The sequence below is a fragment of the Xenopus tropicalis genome, chromosome 7, assembly GCF_000004195.4.
Source record: "Xenopus tropicalis strain Nigerian chromosome 7, UCB_Xtro_10.0, whole genome shotgun sequence".
Lineage (NCBI taxonomy): Eukaryota > Metazoa > Chordata > Amphibia > Anura > Pipidae > Xenopus > Xenopus tropicalis.
This window is the reverse complement of record NC_030683.2, coordinates 80,071,072-80,090,509: the sequence shown is the minus strand read 5'-3', so window position 1 is coordinate 80,090,509 and position 19,438 is coordinate 80,071,072. Positions and strand designations below refer to the sequence as shown.

Sequence of the window (19,438 nt, the reverse complement as noted above, 5' to 3'; positions counted from 1 at the left end):
ACAATCCCTGCCAGGGAATAGCCAATCACAGTCCTGCATTCATGCAAGCAAAGACAGGGTTCAGTTCCCTATCAGGTCAGCCTAGCAGCTAATTGATTCCTATTTTACAGTGCAGTGTGCAAAGCGGCGTGCGCACTGCCTGGAAAAGGAGGCACCAGAGAATGGAAAAAATGGATGGAACTAGCAGGATTTCTAGTGACTTTAATAAAGGTCATTAATAAATTAATTTAACAATTGTCCCATTCTTAGCATTATGAAATTTGTATGTATGTATAACTTTATTTATAAAGCACCACAAGGGTACGCAGTGCTGTACAATCTTACAAAATACAAAATTACACACAGGGAGGACAAGTGTTGTAATAAATAAATATAATAAATATATATAAATGCACAGGGAATAAGTGCCATGTGGTATGCGACACAGTAGCAAGGAGGTCCCTGCCCCATAGAGCTTGCAATCTAAGTGGTTGGGTAACATACAGGCACAAATTGGAAGGTAAAAATGCACCAGGTATGGGCATTTGCCCTTAAGCGCAGGACTAGGCAAAATAATGTTTTAGTGCTCCAGAAGGTAACAGCTGAGCTTTTTCATAAAGAGAGCGGGTGAGTGTTCCCTACAGAGGGATTCAGGGATAGAGTTCCAGAGGTAAAGAGTAGCAAGATAGAAAGGTTTAAGACGAGAGAGCGCAGTGGGTGTGCATGGTGTAAAAGGATGGTGGCGGAGGAGATGACCAGTAACATGCAGGGAGACCAGTGAAGAAATTTAGTGAGGAGCAGAGGAGTGAAGGGCTTTGAATGTTAGCAGAAGGATTTTGTAAGCTATCCTTTGCTTAACAGGCAGCCATGTAAGAGAGCTTAAGTGAGGCTGAACAGGTTCCCTCTTTGGAGAGAGCAGGAGGATCCTTGCAGCAGAGTTTAAGATTGATTGCAGGGGGGAGGGGTGGAAGTCTGGGAGGCCGGTTAGTAGGAGATTGCAGTAATCTAAGCGGGAAAGGATAAGGGCATGTATTAGTGTTTTAGCTGTTACTTATAAAAGAAAGGGGCGTATCTTGACAATATTGCGGAGGAAAGAATGGCAGGTTTTGGCAGTGTTATTAATATGGTTAGAGAAGGAGAGTGACTGGTCAAAGATAACCCCAAGGCAGCATGCAGAATTAACAGGGTCTTGCCCTCAATAGTATTGGTGAAAGGAGGAGAAGGGCTAGATTTGGGTGGGAAGACCATGAGCTCTGTTTTAGCTAGGTTAAGTTTGAGGTGGCATTGGTTCATCCAGGAGGAGATAGCCAGGAGGCAGTTAGCAACCTGGGTTTGAACATCAGTGGTTAGTGCAGGGGTGTCTAAATATATCTGGATGTCATCTGCATATAAGTGATATTTAAGACCAAAAGAAGAAATAAGGTCTCCTAAAAAGAGAGTGTACAGGGAGAACAGCAAAGGACCAAGTACAGAGCCCTGAGGCACTCCCACGCTAAGTGGAACCAGGGTAGAGGATTTGTTAGCAAGAGCAACAGAGAAGGAGCGGTTAGAAAGATAGGAAGAGAACCAAGATGCAGCCTGATCCCGGATCCCCAGAGAATAGAGAATTTGCAGACAGGACAGAATGGTTGACAGTATCAAAAGCAGAGGAAAGGTCTAGGAGAATGAGAACTGAGTAGCGTCCTTTGGTCTTGGCAGTCTGGAGATCATTTGCCACTCATAAGGCCGTCTCAGTGGAGTGCACAGGCCGAAAACCAGACTGCATAGGATCCAGCAGATTATGGGTGTAGAGGAAGTTAGTGACACGAGAAAAGACAAGACGTTCCAGGAGTTTAGAGGCTAGGGTAGGAGATAGATGGGATGGTAGTAAGAAAGGCAGGATGGGTCCTGAAATTTGTCCTGTAATCCAAAAAAAAAAAAAATCTGGACTCATTGACTAAACTAAAAAGGGAATTCACTTGGAGGTGCAACTCTTTTATACTTGGAATGGAGCAGGTACTTGCTTTTTGCCTGTAACAGGTATTAATAAGTACAAGGCTTTACTTGCATGATGTCTCTGCTCTGTGTTTTGGATTTTAATTTGGCACAAGATACATGGCACTGCTTGCTCCACTGATCCCATTGCCAATGCTTTGTGGATAGACCTTAATCCATCTACAAATGTTTTTTTGTAGAAACATAGTAGTATTTTGTAGTCACTAAAAACTAATGGATTGCAGTTCTGTTGATGGAAATTTTTCTCTTAACTTGTACAGATTATGTAAAAGGAGAAATGTTGAAATTCCATTTTCTCAGAACAGAATCCATTTACATGAATTGACCTTGGTACAAAACGGTGTTAGTTTCATAATTTAATGGGCAAGTGGGTTTGATGTTAATTTCTGTCCATCCACACATCTATGCAAATGTATTTCCCCAGGCCTCTTGACTAATGCAGTCAGTTTAGATATTGTCTCCACATCCATATCCTTTAACTAAGATCACCTTTCCAATACCAGTCGCCCCAAGTCTGCCCTCTATAGCTGGATTCCCTTCCCCTTCAGCTTAAAATTCTTCCCTTCCAGCCTGCAATTGTCCTTCACCTGCCCACACATTTTCTTAAAGCAGCTGAGCTAGCAAGCCTTGCCCTCCCACCCACACCTCACATTTAATTGGGTTGCACTCCCTACCCTGCCCTCCCAAACCTCTTTTTAATGCAGCTGGTTTACCTTGCTCAGTTGCCTTCATTTTTTCTACTAACAAAACTGGCCTCCAACCAGTCTGTATCTCTCACATTTAGCTATGTCCTAAGGCAACAGGTCCACCTTCCCCTTCTCTTCTTATCTGTCTGACTGCAAAACGTCTTTTGAACTTTTGCCTGTGTCTGGAACTCCACGCCAATCCATATCAGATTATCTGTTTATAGAACTATAATTAGTGCTTTTTGATTGTTGAGAAGTTGGTCTAAACAATCTAAACAACTGTTTTAAACATCCCTATGTTTAATTGTTTCCTCAAACTGTAGATTGTAAGCTCTTTAACCTTATTTGCTACACTACTGTAATACCCCTGTTAATAATTTAATGTGAAGTGCTTCATAACTTTCTGGCGCTATATAACTAATAAAACAAAATAGTGCTCTTTATATCTAGAAAAAATGTGCTTTGTACTTCCAGTCTTGGCCCCCCTGTGGATCCCATCACCACCAACACCTGAAGGTCTCCCTGCTTCCCACACGTGTAGGCCAATAACACCGGCAGAAGCAAGAAATGGTAGGAAAAATATTTACAAGCCCCCCCTTTCCATGGCACCCCCTCATGGCGGGGGGGGGGGTCTGCTCCCCTTATAGTTACACTACTGCTTCCAGTTCTGATCACGGGAACAAAGAACAGGGAAACGTAGGTACACAAATCTGACAGGATTGACATTGGAGCATCCTGGCACTGTGAAAATGTAGCCAAATAATTATACAGGAGGAGTTGCGAAATTGTTTTCATTCCATTGTTTCTTTTAAAAGCTGCTTTACCTTTTCTTCTCCCATCCAGCAAGGTTTTTATTGCTACTTTAAAAAGATACTGACATGAGGTTAAATTCATCCAACTTCCTCATCTTTAATAATAAATTATAGATGTGTGATGTGTTATTAGTTTTTTTACCACCTGGTTATTGAGATTGTGTGAATTGTAATGGTCACATGACTAATTGATTCATATAATGAAAATATTTTGAGTGTTCGAGCTGATCACAGTTCCACAATATATCACACAACTACAGCAGTTACTGTCACAGGTTGTTGAGGAGCCAACCAGGAACCATGCTATATTGGATCTAGTGATCTCTAATGGCCCAGAGCGTATAGCAAATGTTCAAGTGGTTGAACCCCTGGGTAATAGTGACCATAATGTTATTTCATTTGATGTTTGGTGCAGGAAACAAATTTACACTGGGGCAACAAAGACACTGAATTTTAGGAAGGCAAATTTTAGCTCCTTAAAGGGGAAGGAAAGGCTAAGTCACTTGGGGGTGCTAAAATGTTAAGCACCCCCAAGTGACTTGAATCGCTTACCTCGTACCCCAGGCTGGTGCCCCTGTTAGAAGAAAACCGCACCAGCCCGGGACGATGCGCTTCCTCCTTCCGCCTTCGTTCGCTGCGACTCCGAGTCCGGCACATGTGCAGTAGAGTGAAAAAGCCGACTTCTCTGTTAAACTTCGGCTTTTCACTCTACTGCGCATGCGCGCGCATCGAAGAAGGAAGTAGAAAGCGATCGCTGCTACCTCGGGCTGGTGCTGTTCTCTCCATACAGGGGCACCATCCCGGGGTAGAAGGTAAGCGATTCAACTCACTTGGGGGTGCCTAACATTTTGGCACCCTCAAGTGACTTAGCTTTTCCTTCTCCTTTAAGGGCAGCACTTCAGGGCATAGATTGGGGCATTATATTTTCTGATAAAAACACAGAGCAGAAATGGTTGCCATTTAAAATGATATTAAATCATTACTGTTCTCAATTAATTCCATTAATAAGAAAAAGTAGAAGTGTTAAGAATCACCCTATGTGGCTTAACACTGAGGTAAAGAAGTTAAGGGAGAAGGAACGTGAAAAGATGATATCGGTATATTTTTTTAGACCATCAGCCCCCCTCCTGAACCGCCGCATTAAAAACTCACTCGCTGCTTCTGTATCGGCGCACCATCCAGCCGAAGAATGTCCGGTCTTCATACTTTGGCGCCGACATTTTAAAAATGTTTACATCATTTCCGCCGCTGCGTCTGCTTCCAATGCGCATGCGCGGCTTCGTGACCCCGGTGATGTAATCGGTATTGGCGCGCTTCTGTCACTGCCCTTACTACCCTTAACGGAGCCATATTTGCTCAGCACGGTTACTATTAAATGTAAGTGGCTTATACAGTTGTTTTTATTATATGATATCTTTAATAAATAATCCTAATTCTGTTTGTTACTGCTTTTGTGTGGGATGGCTTATGGATGTGGGACTGTGGCTGTGGGATAGTGGGACTGTGACTATGGGATGGCTGGGAATGTGGGATAGTGGCACTGTGGGATGGCTGGTGAATGTGGGATAGTGGGACTGTGGCTGTGGGATAGTGGGACTGTGGCAGGACTAGAAAAAACAGGAGCATTCCGATTGGACAATAGAGTGAAGTGGGTGGGGCTAATGGGGTCTAGCATTTCTTCAGGGACTGCAGATCTTGAAAGGAATAAAAAAAAAAACGGAGCTCTCTGCTCTGCACTGAGCATGTCTGTGTCCTGGACAATCTGTGTTCAGTGAGACAGGAAGCTGCACAGGCTTAGAGCAGGTACTGCATTTACTGACAAGACTTTTCCATGTCAGAGGCAGATTAAGCAACAGCACGGTGAGTTCAGGAAATATGTTTATGACTGTATTAAGGCTAAGTTATTGAGCTCATGTTGTTTTTAGACTTTCCTTCTCCTTTATTAATAGAGAAAAAAGGAAAGCTTTTAAGAAATATAAGTCAGAGGGGACAGTAGCTGCGTTTAATGAATATAAACACTATAACAAGTGTTGTAAAACAGCAATCCGGAAGGCAAAGATAGAAAATGAGGAGCGCATCGCGGCAGAGGCCAAGACTAACCCCAAGAAGTTTTTTAAGTATATGCAGGTTTAGGGTGTGGCCCTATTGAGTTATAGTAACAATATGGTTACAGCGGATACAGAAAAGGCAGATGTGCTTAACCAGTTCTTTTCTTGTGTATACAGTAGAGGAGCCAGAGTGCCAAGTCCCACCCAATAGCTGCACTGTTGCCTCAGCTCCAACTACACAGTGGTTGACTCAGGATATGGTGCTTAAAGGGTTACACAAGATAAATGTAAACAAGGCACCTGGGCCAGATGGAATACACCCTCGGGTACTGAGAGAGCTAGGGTCAGATTTACAGTGGCCTTTGTTTCTGATATTCTCAGACTCACTTTCATCAGGTATGGTACCTAGGGATTGGAAGAAGGCGAATGTCATTCCTATATTTAAAAAGGGAGTAAGATCTCAGCCTGGCAATTATAGGCCTGTAAGTTTGACATCCGTGGTGGGCAAGTTATTTGAAGGCTTGTTAAGGGATCACATACAAAATTATGTACTGGAGAATGGCATTATGAGCAGTAATCAGCATGGCTTTATGAAGGACAGGTCATGTCAGACCAATTTAATTGCTTTTTATGATGAGGTAAGTAAGAAGCTGGACAGTGGGGATGCAGTAGATATAATCTATTTGGATTTTGCCAAAGCATTTCCCCACAAACGTCTGCTTTCTAAACTAAGGTCTATTGGTCTTAGTGAAGTCGTTTGCACGTGGATAGAAAACTGGCTACAGGATCGGGTACAGAGGGTGGTTGTTAATGGTACATTCTCTACTTGGAATAAGGTTCTCAGTGGGGTCCCTAAGGGTTCTGTACTGAGTCCACTTTTGTTTAACTTGTTCATAAATGACTTGGGGGAGGGTATTATAAGTAATGTATCAGTGTTTGCAGATGACACAAAACTCTGCAGACCAGTCAATTCTATCCAAGATGTGGCATCCTTGCAGCAGGATCTTGACCAACTGGCAATCTGGGCGGCTAAGTGGCAGATGAGATTTAATGTGGATAAATGTAAGGTCATGCACCTGGGATGTAAAAATATGCAAGCCACTTATACACTTAATGGGACTGCACTAGGCAAATCCATAATGGAGAAGGACCTTGGAGTCCTTGTAGATAATAAACTTGGCTGTAGCAAGCAATGCCAGGCAGCAGCTGCAAGGGCAAACAAGGTTTTGAGCTGTATTATAAGGGGTATAGATTCACGGGAGGAGGGCGTTATTCTTCCCCTTTACAGAGCGCTGGTAAGGCCCCATCTAGAATATGCTGTTCAGTTTTGGTCTCCAGTGCTCAAACGGGACATGATTGAGTTAGAGAGGGTCCAGAGAAGGGCAACTAAGTTGGTAAAGGGTATGGAAAGCCTCAGTTATGAAGAAAGACTGGCCAAGTTGGGTCTGTTTACACTGGAGAAGAGGCGCTTAAGAGGTGACATGATAAATATGTATAAATATATAAGGGGATCATATAATAACCTTTCTAATGTTTTATTTACCAGTAGGTCCTTCCAACGGACACAAGGGCACCCACTCCGTTTAGAAGAAGGGAGGTTCCGTTTAAATATTCAGAAAGGATGATTTACTGTAAGAGCTGTGGAATTCCCTCCCCGAATCAGTCGTGCTGGCTGATACATTATATAACTTTAAGAAGGGGCTGGATGGATTCTTAGCAAGTGAGGGAATACAGGGTTATGGGAGATAGCTCTTAGTACAAGTTGATCCAGGGACTGGTCCGATTGCCATCAGGAAGGAATTTTTTCCCCTCTGCGGCAAATTAGAGAGGCTTCAGATGGGGTTTTTTGCCTTCCTCTGGATCAGCTAGAAGTTAGGCAGGTTATATATAGGCATTATGGTTGAACATGATGGACGTATGTCTTTTTTCAACCCAACTTACTACTATGTTACTGTTGATTGATCAGTTGGCTGTGAGCTTGGCTACTACTCAAGGCCCACTTTATCCTGTTTGCAACAGGCTAAAAGTTGCCTGCCTCAGTGGTTTTAATAAGGGCCCTACAGGCCCCATGCTGCATGGGGGACCAGGGTCTTGAGGGGCCCATCTGGTCACTGAAATTGTCGGTGAAGTCAACGGAGAAGAGCCATGAATCACACCGCCATTGTACTTACAGTGGACTAGAGTGCTGCTCTACTGATGCAAAATATACTCATACAAAGTTACTCCATTGTCGTGCCTTCCCCTGACGAAATACAAGTAGAGAAGGGCACTGAACCTGTGTTTGCTTAGTAAAGTGTATTACAATGCAGAATTGCCATGGCTGCTGCAAAATTTAGTGGAACATAATATGAGTGCAAAATATTGTGATGGTTAAAGTATTATTTGGGCCCAGTTTGTACTCCCAGTATTTGGGAGTACAAGCTGAGGTAAGATATGCACATGGGCCTATACACCCTCCCAAAATGTATCTGTGTGGACGCAACACACAACTGAATAAATGTGTACAGAAGTTTAACATTAATGTAGGCAGCAGTGCTGGGAGATTAGAAGGCTGCAACTGGTTGGTCCATGTCTGGTTGCTAGGTTAAATTGGACCCTAGCAACTAGATAGCTGCTGAAATTCCATATTATTTTTCAATAATAAAAAATGAAAAAACTTCTGTGTTTACATATCAAAAAGTCATGATTTTTAGGATTTGGATTTGGTTCGGCCTGGACCATGAATTCAGCCGAATCCTGCCGAAAAAGACAGAATCTTGGCCAAATCCCAAACCGAATCCTGGATTCGGTGCATGCCTAGTTTCTATATATGCAATTCTGAATTCATATTTGTGTCTAATGCTGTGTTTGCTACTTATAAATGAATCCCTTGCCTTAAACATATTTTAAAAGCCTAACGTCTACTACTAATTATCAGTTTAATTAATGCTATGATAGAAAAAGGAAACAATAGTACTTACAAAACAATTAGGAATACTGCATTTATTTAGAGATATAAAATTGTCCCACATTAATTAGAAGTTCAGAAAAATGAAAAAGTGCTGGTTATTGTGATGACTGCATAATTTCTGCTTAATACTAAATCTGGAGTCAGTTACCAAATTCCAAATTGAATCATGGATGTGGTGTATTTTATAATTCTGCAAAAAATATATATTTAAATGCAAAGCCTAGCCCAGTCATTGATATTTTGGCAAGTGAGGGGGGGGGGGCAGGACTGTAGAGGGCCCAGTAATGCCCAAATTAATGAGCAATTTTACTATGTCTTGGTAGAATGGGTCAACTTAGATTGGGGGCCAAAAACATCTATTTACACCACTGGTTAGCATGCTAATCTCCTCATCCTAGAGCTTAATTTTCAAAAGAGGATCACTGATTAGTGATACAGTTTTCAACACCCCTTTCATTTAATTTTTTTTAACATGTACAGTGTTTAGGATTCCATTTGTTCTACCACTGAAAGCAACCAGAAAGGTCAGTGGGCTTAAATGAATCTAAAAAAGCTCTAAATAAAACATAGTAAGGACCTGTTTAAAACAGAAGACATTCATATGTTTCAACTATACATTTAGAATTGCCCCACAAAACCATGTAGAGAACAACAAGCCAGAACTATATTATGCTCCTTTAATTTGGTTTAATGCATCTGTAAATTGCTACACTGGGAGCAGCTATGCATATTTCCCTTCTCATTGGAGGAGAACTAAATCTCTGGTGAATATGAGCCCAAACAAAAAGAGAACTGAGGAACCAGAAATGCATTGAAAACCCTATTGCTTGAAATAAAAGTTTGATCTTGGTACTTACTGTTCAGTTAAGCGATAAAACAGAGCAGAAAGAAAGACAGCTGCTTCTAGTAACAGTGTTCCCATGTGCTTCAGTCTTTGCCATTTAAAAGTTAGTTGTGACAAGCTAGCAGTTATGTTGTCTTATAAAAGCAGTTCATCTACTGGCTGTCTCCCAGACAAAGTTTATGCATGCTGCTAAGGAAGATGACATCAAGGATAAAGTATTAATTTGGCTGTGTCATCACATAACCACTTTTTTATATGCTTTGATAATTATGAATTGATATGATGTTTGTGTTCTGCATCGTGACTCAAAAAGTCAATTCATTTCTCAATCACATTTCTGTAGCTGAACAGTAGTTGGCAAGTATCTGACATAGCAGAAATATAGGAAGTGATATAACCATTATACTCATGAATAGATAGTGATTGTTCTTGATATAACACAATAATTTACATTATAGGGCTAAAAAGAAAGGCAAAACGCTTTGTGCTGTGTTCTAAGATTTCAAAGAGTTGTCCCTGTCAAGGGGAACAAGTGTTTTTTGCCCAGTAATAAATGAGCCTTGCATGTATCTGACAAAGATACCTCAGACTACAACTCCCAGACTCCTCCTCTATGTGTTGTCTGTTGAAGGATACAAAAAACTACTTTTGCCAAGTGGGAGTTGCACACAACACGGCTTGGGACAACATCAGGTGCATCTATGATCTATGTGATAAAAATGGTCTGGACCCATTTGCAGCATAATTAAGTGCGCAGTGACTATACAAGGAAACAAGAACAAAATATATACTACAATGTTTGTGCAGATATCATGCTACTTTAAATTCGACAGATTGCAATTAATCAGCACCCCTCCCTGTTCTAAACTCTAGGATTGTACCTCACAAGCCAACATACCACACCCTTAAAAGCTGATCACTTTTATTTACAGAAAAAAGATTAATTGCCTCAGCTATTAAGGACAAAGTAGGCTGTGGAGCTAGGCCACTAAATCTTTGAAAGCAATCTGCCATACCAGATTCCATACCAGATACCAATGACCACACAGTGAACTGCAAATATCACCTTCAGCATTGTGCACAGGTGGGGCATGTTTTAAAACCATGACTTCAGCACTGATTTATGCTTAGAACCAGATGCACAAATTTGTAATGATTATTATACATGGAAATTATAAACAACTGGCAAATGGATGTACCAAAATGTCTAATTTAAATCAATACAACCCTGAGCAGATTCTGATGAATGAAAAAAGTCCCTCAGTTTTTACCAAAAATTTGCCAAATTAGCCAACAATGAGACAGATCCAATCTTTCTTACACTCCGCTCTTCATGCATGAAAACTGAATATAAATTAAATCAGATTTTACCTGGCCCACAAAATCATTTCATGCAACACCACGCATCAACAGCACAAGATTTTGTAGGATCCTAAAACATGACAGCTATCATGGTAGTTGGATCAGATAAAGTAGGATGTTTTCTTTTGTTCCTGCATCTACATCTGTCAATGTATATCATTGAGAAAAAGCCTTTCTGACATCATAAGATTTTATTCTGTTGGACGTGAATGCAGCATACCATGTTTCCTTCTGACATGCATGCTGCGTCGGATAGCAAATGTTCCATGTAGTTTACACATCAGCTTTTTCTATCAGTCCCATTATATTTTGACTCCAGCGACTACATCTGACTTGTAGGTTTTGTAGATCAAGCACCATCCTACAAAATCTCCCATACAGTTTAGCTCCAAGCCTCTCATTGCTAAATGTATTAGCAGGCAGAGTTTAGAGCACCTGATTGCTGGAGCTACAAGAATGACTATTAGGGAAACCATTCATATTGTAAGTAGAACAGGGAAAGGGTAAATAGTGAAATATATAATTATATCAACAAATAACTGCATAATTAAGTAGAATAGGGAGATTCATATTAATATTTTTAATTTCTTAGCAATTGTTTCCTCATATATGTCATATAATAATATGCAAGTTATTGACAATAGTAAAGCAGATATGTCGACTCACCCTTGGTCGTCACTTTTGTGCCAAGTATTACTGGGGAAAAAGTGGATACGAAAATTCTGTTTTATTGTTCCACATTGTCCTGTTCCTTGTTCTCTTATGTTTCCATAACTTTATTGGCTGTTACCCTCTCTGCCCTGCTCTCATCGCTACTCTTGTTGTATTATATCTCCTCTTGAAAATAATCCTTCCTTGTCTCTAAGGCCACCGTTTCTGTACACTTCGGATTCCAAGGGTCAGGCTTAAATAAATATACCACTAGTAAGGTTTACTTAGTTTAGTTCTAATCCACTTGTCTGTAGAACTATTTCATTGCCTCAGAAGTTTGATTTTACTTTTTTTACTCTCCACCTTATATTCTTGTCTTCATGTCTTTTCTATCTCCTTTTCTGTGTTTTACCAACCTCTATTTGGTCGCTTTTTCTATTCTGTTTTTCTCTCTAACCCTCCCTCTCTCTCACTTGTAAGAGGAGCTGCGCTGTCTCACATGGCTGCTGAGTCCCTGTTACCTAGGAAACGACCCTGATTACAAACACTTTTCATGCTGCTCATTGAACTAGCTGCAAACACACAGAGACTTCCTCTTCCCTGTGTTTACTGAGGGAGAACAAGCACAGACCTGTCCTACAGAGAAGAGGCTTTGTACACAGGCCATTCCTACGGACTGGTGGGACCTATTAACAAGACCATAGTGCAGCCACCTGGCTGCTGTCTTGCCATCTTGGCTGGTAAAAATTATGCTTGATGCCAATGTTATTAATAGGGAAGAAAGTTAAAAGCATAAAAAGGCTGGCATGTTTTCCCAGAAAAAGTGGCAACCATAAAGGAGACCTTTCACAAACTAATTTATAGCTATAGTAATAAATGTGCCCTTTACAGAGACCAAACATAATATAAATTAGATGACCCTTAATCAAAATGTGACTGCCAAACATATAATACTTTACAAAAATAGATACAAGCCTATAACAGTGACTGTAGCTCTAAAAAAATGACAGCAGAGGAGCAAAAATGTAATAACATGTAAATGTATTTTCTTACATCTAGTGGAAACAGCACAATTTCCCTACAAGTGCTGATAGAAGTCAGCAATGTAAGTGATATGGAATAAATTGTGTATGTAGATTTATCACAGGACCCCCTGACAAATTATTTTTGGTATCTGAAATTTCCAACATAAGTCTAATGTAAAAATGTAGTTGTTATGGTTACCAAAACTGCCTTATATGCCCCACTCTAAAATGCAGACACTCTAAAATGCATGGCCATGCAGGTATTTGTAAATTAGGTGCAAGTTGAATCCATGGCATTATTGGCATTTATCATACAGTTTTGTAGCGCACATTTATAGCGCACACAGGCACAGTGTGTAAAAGACAACCTGGACTTAGAACCAGGTTAACTGCCAATGTAGAGTATTAAGGTTACATTTGGAGTCCCACATTCTCTCATCATTTTAATGGGGAAACTGATCAACAAGTGCTGTGTATGATTTCTTTTCCTTTTCTTTTTCAATATGACATCTCTCAGCATCGACTACAAGAAAACATAGGGAGATGTTCCTGCTACAGGTATATAGGATTCTTTTATGGCTTTTTTGGTTGGCCACACACCCAAAAACAACATGCATATCCCCTGGACCACTTGTCCATGCACCCCTGTAACCTTTTAAGGGAATTATAACACAACAGAAGGCTGCTGGAGGAAGCTTGTGAACATCCTGGCTGTGAGACAATAAGACTCATTTATGTCTACAAATTCAGTTGTGGACCCTGCAATTTCCCTGCAGTCAGTTAAACGTAAAACCACGTTTATTAAATTTGCTTGCATCAATAAACGCTCCTTATACTTCTGTATAGTTGCGTTCATGCCACTCAGTCCTTCCTGCCTTTTATTCCAAATCGAGTGCTGCTGCTGCACCTATTGACAAAAGGAACTAGGCAGTGGCTGCAGGGTTTCCTTTGCAGCATCAATAGGCACAGAACAGGTGTGCCTAAAGAATTAGGGGCAGGCATGACTCGCACAGCGATCACCAGAAATGACCCAAGATAGGCTTTAGAATGGTGTCCATGGAAAGTGCACATGCAGTTATGTTAAATTTGTCAAAATGAACACAACTGCAGTAGACACAGCATAGTTGTACCAAGCACATCTTTCCCTTGCAACCACAACGATGCTGGAATTCTGTGAAAAAAGAGCTGCATTGTGGGGAAAAAATTTCGTTTTTGTGCTAGAAATTGCACTTTGTTTATTGTATTTATGGACCTAAATGAGTCCTTATGACTGCTTAGGTAAAGCTATCTTTATAGAAGGTAGGGAAATGCCTTGGGCAAGTATTAAGATGAGGACCATTTGTATGTCCACATCTTGCCTCCATTTTGGAATATCTTATCTGGTACACTATTAACACTAGCACAAGCTTGCATGATGCAAAAAGAAGCAAAACACATATCTTGTAGTTCCCAAATACCCAGGGGCATAACTACAGAGGAAGCAGACTCTGTGGTTGCAGGGGGCCTAGAGTTTAGGGGGTCCGGTAAGGCCCTAAATAATGACCAATTTCAATATATCTTGGTAAAATAGGTCAACTTACCAATGTTTTGGGTGACTTAAAAAGCTGAAATTGCTATGGGGCCCAGTAATGTCTAGTTACGCCACTGCAAATACCTTTCATATTTCCCACTAATCAAACATAGCTGTTGCTAAAAAGCCACCAGTTAAAGCAATACTAACTATCAGAAATTGGAGTTCTAAATAATGCAAAAATGCCATCCCCAGAACCCACTATTATGGGGATAGCAATACATTTTCAAAGTATTAAGTGTCAGGCATATGGAAGCCTAATATATAGAACTGACAGCCTACAGAGCATTTTAGGCAGCCTGAATGCTGGGCACACCCAAAAGGAATAACCAGCAGTGAGCTGCGTTTGGGTTCTTAATAGGCAGTCAGGTCTGTATTTCAGGTGTCTCTAATCACAAAATGTAATAAATGTAGGTTCATAGGGATCTTAAGATATTTTGACACTGGATTTGGTATCTGGTATTTTAAAATAAAAATAAAAACAAAAACAAGTTAATTCCAGCAGAAAGAAAAGCATCTTTATGAAGGCAATTTCCAAGCTAAGCCATTACAAAAGCAATGGGCAATGGTAGGGGTCCTGTTCTGGCTGAAAGAATGGAAATTCACCTCTTTGCGCCTCAAAAAATTCACCTGTTTTTTGCACTTTTAGATTTGCCTTCCATGTTTCCATGACCTCTACTTCCTGTAGGGGCTTTTTACATGACACTGTCATTATGTATCCAAAATGAAGATATTTGTGTTTTTGTGGTTAGATTTCATTTTATATAGATTTAGGGGCAGATTTATAAAAACTCTATAATTTTTCATTTTTTTTATTTTCAAATTCAACTAAACTCATTTTCCCAAATGGCTTATATTTACCAAAAAAGTAAATAGTTTTAGCCATTTAGATGCATAGTAAATCTTGGAGAAGTGTTTTTTATCTGCAACTTTTTCTAAAAAAAATTCATATCAAGTTTAAAATTAAAAATCAATATCAATGTCTGGATTAATCACATTGATGCTCCTTTATACACCAGGTTCCAGAGCATTGTTTGGTTTATAATTTAATGTATATGAATGTAATACTGCAAATTGTTAGGCAACAATAGAAAGGGTGAGAAAAAAATTCTTACTAATCTGATCTAGCTGGTTGGAATTTCCCTTGGATGAGTCATTATTCAATAATTATATCTGGTTATACCTTGAAAGCATTTGGTAGGTAGGTAAACACATTGCCACCACATGAATCCCATTCCATCGCCACCATTTTCTTTATTTGTCTATATTAATATCTTGTGTCTTCATTGCCAATAGTATCTATTTCTAGGATTAGACACTGTGCATATAAGCACACAGATAAGCCCATGGATTTGGCAACAGAAAGCAATTAGAAAGCCAGAAATTGCTCCTCAATCACTTTATTAACAGGCTGATATTGTATTCTGAGAATAAAGGCTTATTGGCCAATGCTGCAACCTATTGTCTTTTTTATTTATTAGTTTGCTGTATTCATTAATTGACATGGCAGAATAAGCTCTTGGACTCAAACCATCAGATATGTAGCCAATTTTGCCATGAATATGGAGTGCCAAATTTGCCATTGAAAGACAGATTTATACAGTAGTCCAAAATACCTGCCGGCTAACTGAAAACACACAGGCCAATTGATCACAGGTTTAATAAATCTGCCATGTTGAAATTTCCTTTCTGAATCTTCCATTCAAAGACACAATATAGATTTTCTAGAGTTCTGCTGAGTTTGCCGCACTTATATAAAATAACGTGGATAAAATGCTGACTACATATCTTATGCAACACCCACTTGGAAAGGAAGCTACCAGTTTTCTTAGTAACATGCATATGCTGTACTGTGCCAATAAGGTGCCACCAGTTCCGTACTGCAGCCTATAGGAAAGATTAGTCACTGGCCTCCCTTTGTAAATAGCTGATTGTAATGTTCCAGCAAGAATAACATTTTTGCTGTTTACTCTTACTGGTACAGCACAAAACAACTAAGTTAATAAATGTTGCAATCCAATCCATGCTCCACCTTCTTTAATTTTTGGGAAATTTTTGGTTTTCCTTTTATTACAGGTATGGGATCCGTTATACAGAAACCTGTTATCTAGAAAACTCCTAATTATGGGAAAGCCATCTCTTATAGATAATCAAATTATTCACATTATTATTAATTATTATTATTATTAATTATTCACAAGTATTTCCTTTATCTCTAATAAAAAAACAGTGCTGTGTCCTTGATTCTAACTAAGATATAATTAATCCTATTAGGTTTATTTTATTTTTTTAGTAGACTTGAGGTGTGGAAATCAAATTATGGAAAAAACCCTTATCCAGAAAACCCCAGGTCCCGACTATTCTGGATAACAGGTCCCGTACCTCTACCATGTATTTTATAACCAGACAGTAATACAGATACTATATATCATACTTTATAGTGTTTATTACCTACACCAGTGTTTTGAGAGCAAGTACACTAACAGGCAATGCACTAAAATACCCATGTAGCCCTTATAGTAAAAGATATTTTGCTTTACTTAATTTGTTGGCTTTTTTGATATCTAGTAACTAGTGCTAGTTATTATGTACCATAATATGGCTGTCACTAAATATATTATTTATATACAATCTCCAATCTCTATACATTATTCATTGTATAAGTCTCTATTTAATGATCTGTTACATGACTAATACTATTATGTACTCTTTGTTTTTCAGAAACCAAACTAACAGAATGAGAAGCTAATACATACAGTATGTTACTCACTAGTTTCATCATTATTATTGTATTGGTTTGGCACTGCTCTCTAAAAGTGCCATCTTACATCATTAACCACCAGAAACTACCATCATGAAACCTCAAGTCACTCTTCTTCTGTTGCAGTAATTAAGGACTCCCATGTTTCACCCTGACTGACCATAAGTCTGGGCCCCTTTAACAATGCTATTAGCCTTCTTAAGGCCTACATCATAGTTTAGGAATTATTGTCTTAAAGGGATGGTTCACCTTTAAGTTAATTTGTAGTATTTCTTATTTTTCTATTCAGTCCCTCTCCTATTCATATCGCAGTCTCTCATTCAAACCACTCTCTACCAACCAGATAGCTGCTCAAATTCCAAACTGAAGAGTTGCTGAACAAGAATTGAAGTAATTAAAAATGACAAATAATAATAACTGAAGACCAATTGCAAATTGTCTTACAATATTACTCTCTACATTATACTAAAAGTTAACTCAGCGGTCAACAACCCCTATAATTTCATCTAAGTTAGAATGAAGTACAAAGGTACTCTTTTATTATTACAGAGAAAAAGAAAAAAAATTATTTGTTTAAAATGGAGTCTATGGGAGATGGCCTTCCAGTAATTCAGAGCATTCTGGATAACAGGTTTCCAGATAAAGGACCCCATACTAGACTAATGGCAATGACACATTCAGGGCATTTTGTCACCCAGTGGATATATAGCTTTTTGGGCAGGTGACAAAATGCTGCCGGTCATCTCTTATTCATTTTAATCACATTACCTGGTAGGAATAAGTATACACTAAAAAGTGGTTGTCATTTCACAGTTCGTTACTGTTTGGTTTAACATTTATTGAAATAGCACTATTAGACAGCAGTGTACGTTTGAAAATATTTGCAACACAACCTCTATTTTGTGAGTTCATGTTCAATGAAGATATATGATTAACTGTAAGATTTAAGCAGTGGTATAAATATATAAATGAACGTAACTATAAAGAGTAAAATGTCAACAGTTGTTGACATGTAGGTTTATCATAAATGTTCCTGCATAAGCCTCTACAAAACAATGTGATATGCAACTAAAAATACTAATTATCAATAAAACATATGTATTTCACAAGTATCTGGTTTTAAAGGGATGACTTGGCAGCCCTTTTTCTTGTCTAAATGGTAGACAGATACAGAGAGAGACTGATTTCTCATTTATTAAAATCATACTGATTAGACATTACAGGATTACATCGATCAAAACTGGCCTGCTACAGTTTAAGGTCATAATTTTTGGTGTTTGATAAAACAATATAGTTACTAGCCTGGGCCTGTTAAATAAATACCCTGTTTTCTAAAAAAAAAACAGTACTGCAGTTCTCCTGCCTGACTGGACTGGGATAATTACCTTTCAAAACAAAAATATCCCTTAGAAAGAGTGGGGCTGCATTTTTTTGATGGAAACTATATAAGCTATTTACGACCGATATGATTTTAGAATCCTAGCCAGGACATACTGTATGCTGAAGAGTTTCCATCAATACAGTTTTGCTCTTGCTGGAGCTCATTAGTATAACAGTGAGATCAGGAAATGTTCAGCTAGTTGGGTGGATTTGCAGGGAAATAAAATGATGTGACCAAACGTCCACTTATATATATATGCAGAACAGTTTTCCTGTGAGATTCTTTCATGGGAAGAATTTTAATTAACTAATGAAACTACATACTACCCTTTCATGGTTTTAACATGAGTAATTTATATGTTATAAAATACAGTATACATTTGTTTAAAATGTGTTGTTTTTATAGCAGGAAAGGAGAAAGGCAAAAAAGAAATTTCAGAAATTCGAAATTTCTATAGAAATATCTAATAAGGAATAAGGAAGAATATATGCTAGCATAGGAGGTGTGTGGTGTAGCTAGTTTTCCAGTTTGCCTAAAATGAATATATATGTATTTGTATGTGTACAGGTGTATTCCCCTGTATTAATGGAATGAAAGAGGTCACATTTTAGTGTATGGTAAAATGTTAACTGAATTTGCCGCAATGTAAGTGACCAGCACCCAACAAGTCACTGTATAGAAAGCTAACACCAGCTCAGCAATAGGGCCCTCTGAAACTGTGTCTGTGTGATATTGGTTACAGACTAGTACCCATAGTGAGCCAAGAGAGCTGACACCTGCACGATTGGCTACTTACACTACAAAATTGTTTATTATAAAGAATTATTAGTTAAACAAACACATAAAAGCTTGGTTAGCACAGCACAGAGAAGAAAGAAGAAGTGATGAGAAGATAGCAGGACATTTTGGGTTTCACAGTACATAGGCAGAAGTGTATGAATCTCTCACCTTTGCGTGGGGGCAGCTGCTTTATGTTCAGTGTTCAAGTTTCTTAACTCCCATCCAACATTATACTGGAGACAAATCAGGAAGGCCGAGAAGGGGAATCACACATAAAATCTGCCCAGCCTGGTTCTCTCTCTTGGTGTGGTGGTTACTAACAGGACCCAAGGTCTACTCATCCCCCAGGAATACTCAGCTTGGGTTACTAGCAGGCTATATATAGCTGCTGACTCGCTCTCTATCTCAGATTCCAACCTCTCAGGGCATTTAACCTCTCATCTGCCAATACAGCTATATATAGTACACATAACTTTGAACTGTATTTTACCTACTTACATTACGACTTTTTTAATTTAAGCTGGAACATAATTGCCACTTAATTTTGCTTTCTCTATGACAAAAAAAAGTACTTGGTTATTATAGGTGATTGAA

The 19,438-nt window shown here is 39.0% G+C and overlaps 1 protein-coding gene across 2 annotated transcripts in view; it reads right to left on the bottom strand.

Annotated features, from left to right (window-relative positions):
- Positions 1 to 19,231, bottom strand: part of usp2 (ubiquitin specific peptidase 2) — a 58,980-nt gene extending 39,749 nt beyond the window's left edge. Inside the window, exon 1 of one of the 2 annotated variants that reach the window (XM_012966197.3) lies at positions 19,013 to 19,231. The gene's annotated coding sequence lies outside the window, so the exon portion shown is untranslated. Of the gene's footprint in view, positions 1 to 11,342; positions 11,844 to 19,012 lie in introns of those variants that run through there. The other variant, XM_012966198.3, reaches the window with a different exon arrangement.
- Positions 19,232 to 19,438: the final 207 nt, after the last annotated feature.